Genomic DNA, 3,424 nt, shown 5'->3' with positions numbered 1-3,424 from the left:
ATGTGTGTGCTTGAATCCATCTCTCATTTGATAAGAGTCATGATCACTTCATACAATTCCCATAATAGAACTTAGTGCTTCATTTATGGTACCATAGAAGATGTTTGACTGAAAGTTGCATGTCCAAAAATTTCCTTCTCAACAAAGACACACCTGTGGGATTTTGTAGGTTTCCAACCTGGTAGAAATCTGCATGGAGATGTCAGTATTAGCCTCTTCAAGAACGGCCACTGTGTTTCTCTGCCTTCCACAGCTGTAGTTGGGAACATTGGCCTCCCCTTCCGAAAGCAGGTCCAGCAAAGCCTCTGAGGTCATTTGTTCATGGAAATGATTTTCATAGATGTTGTAACCGAGGGTGACATTGAATGAAATGTTGGGGTTCTTGTTGATCTCCTGGATGGCAAAAAGGAAGGACAGCATTTTCCAGTACTCTGTTGATGCTTTCCTGAACATATTAGAACACAATCAATAGAAACAATATTTAATTAACCCCTCTGAACAATAATAGTTTTAATCCACCCAAGGCTGAGAGTTTTGGGAGCATTTAATTCTGTATTTGATGGATTTTTTTCAAATCTTCAAAAAATATTTCATCTATTTGATTGTAACGCTGGGATTTTTTTCAATTTTATTTTAAGATACTGAACACATCTTATGTCTCAAGTAATCTAATTATTATAACTTTGTCTAATTATAAGGAAAAAAGAAAGGGGTGCAAAAAAGAAAAAAAAAAAACCTTTAAGTTTAGAAATATATGAATTATTTCCAGCCTTCTTTTCAACAGATAACTTGTCATTTCTGTAAATTCTGAATTTTTCATAATCTATTCCTCCCACTGTGAGGTTGCCATGATTTTCCCATCATTATGCATAATCTTGCTGCGATTATCATATATAAAATTCATTAGTCCACTATGAATCTTCTAATATATTATTCAGAAGTACCAATAACATTTTTGGTTCCTTCGCAATCATAGTCTTTTAAATTCTTTTCATTATTATGTCAATTTATATCTAAAATTTCTTTCTCACAAGTCTGCCCTGCATAATAAAATGTTTCCCCATACTTTTCACAATTCCTACATTGGTTTGAAATAAGTTTACATATTTTTGATAATTTCCCTTGAGTCATATATTGATAATATTTTATATTTTTTAAAAAATATCTTAAATTATGGCACACTGTAAACTGAATACCAGTTACCCAAATCCTTCCATCTCTATTTCATATCCAAATTGAATAGCACATTTAATCATACAAGCTGTAACCTGTTACATTTTACATCTGTAACCTCTTACATGTTATAACTGTAACATGTAAAAAAAAAAAAGTCAAGAAAAATTTTGGTCCATTAACAGGAGAAAATGGCAAGAAGGTGATGAGCAGTAGGGAGAAAGCAGAACTGCATCCAGCTTTGGTTGCCAGAATGTAAAAAAGATGTTGACATTCTAAAAAGAGTGAAGAGTATCCAAGATGATTAGGGGACTGAAGGCTAAAACATATGAAGAACAGTTGCAGGAATTCGGTATGTCTAATTGAATGAAAAGAAAGGGGTAACATTATAGCAGTGTTCCAATATTTAAAGGGCCATCACAAAGAAGAGGGGGTTAACTTACTTTCCAAAATACCTGAAGGCAGGCCAGGAAACTGATCGAGAGGACCCACCTAGAACTAAGGAGAAATTTCCTGATAGTGAGAACAATTAACTAGTGGAACGGTTAATATGGATTAAAAGACAATTCCAATTACTTTTTTTTAGCCCATGCAGATGAGAACCACTAAAAACTACAGTATGTCTTTATGCTATCAATTGTTCTCTGTACTTCATCTCAATTTGACCTATGACTATCATTAAGTGTTGTACCTTATGATTCTTGATGAATGTATCTTTTCTTTTATGTACACTGAGAGCGTATGCTCCAAGAGAAATTCCTTGTGTGTCCAATCACACTTGGCCAATAAAAAATTCTATTCTATTCTATTCTATTCTATTCTATTCTATTCTATTCTATTCTATTCTATTCTATTCTATTCTATTCTATTCTATTCTATTCTATTCTACTCTACTCTACTCTACTCTACTCTATTCCTTGTATTAATAAATCTTGATATGTGAACCATTTCTTTCTGTTCTATTGAATGCTCCTTGTGATGGGACCCATAACGGTATTTCCAATTGTACTTATTGCTCTCAATGTACTTTCAATGTAGCACTTTCCATATAATGATTTTTAAAATCCACATTACCTTAAGTTTATTCTGTCATAGGTTTTATCTTATTCTTCATGTTGTCATTATTCCCACTTTTGTATTAAGATTTTAACTTCACTTCCAAACTCTCTCTGTCCCTTTGTTTGTTTATCCTTTCTAGTAATTAATAATTGGAATTAGTATTTCACATGAAATATAGAACCATTAAAGGACAGAAGCAAACAGAGATCTCACACACACATATACACAACACAACCCCACATAAAAAGTGAGCAATTATGACTGTCAACAAAAGGAGTTTCATTTCTGGAATTTATATGATTTATGTGTTTATGTAACTGTGAGAGGGATCTTGGAGTCTTAGATCCCTCACATTAAATGTGAGCCAGCAGTGTACCCAACAGTCAAAAAAGTCAATGCAGTCCTAGGTTGCCTTAACAGAGGGATAGAATCAAGATCACGGGGAGTGTTAATACAGTTTTATAAAACCTTAGTAAGACCATACTTGAAATACTGCTTCCAGTTTTGGTTGCCACACTACAAAAAAGATGTTGAGACTTTGGAAAAAGTGCAGAGAAGAGCAACTAAGATGACGAAGGGCCTGGAGACTAAAACATGAAAAACAGTTGCAGGATTTGGATATGGCTAGTCTAGTGAAAAAAAGGACTAGGGGTGACATGAAAGCAGTGTTTCAATATTTGAGGGGCTGTGGCAAAGAAGAGGGAGTCACCTTATTTTTCAAAGCACCAGAAGGCAAGATAAGAAACAATGGATGGGAACTAATCGAGGAGAGAAGCAACCTGGAATTAAGGAGGAACTTCCTAACAACGAGGACAACTAATTAGTAGAAAAGCTTGCCTTCAGAAGTTGTGGGTGCTTCATCATTGGAGGTTTTTAAGAAGAGACTGGACAGCCACTTGTCTGGATATGGTATAGGACAGAGCTGTCAAACTCGCAACCCACGGACCGGATGCGTCATACGCCCACACCCAGTTTAGCGAAGGGGGAAAAAGTCCCAATACGTCATATGATGCCGCTATGACAACACGAGTTTAACATCCCTAGTATAGGGTCTCCTGCTTGAGCAGGGGGTTGGACTAGAAGACCTCTAAAGTCCTTTCCAACTCTGTTATTATGTTATTCTGTTTCAGGCATGCATGTTCACAATAGAGACGTTAGTGACATTTAACTCATTCTATGATTAGGAAGATGG

Source organism: Pantherophis guttatus, chromosome 2 (genome assembly GCF_059756535.1).
Source record: "Pantherophis guttatus breed Tessera chromosome 2, ASM5975653v1, whole genome shotgun sequence".
Lineage (NCBI taxonomy): Eukaryota > Metazoa > Chordata > Lepidosauria > Squamata > Colubridae > Pantherophis > Pantherophis guttatus.
The sequence above is the reverse complement of the archived record's forward strand: the minus strand, read 5'-3'. Positions refer to the sequence as shown.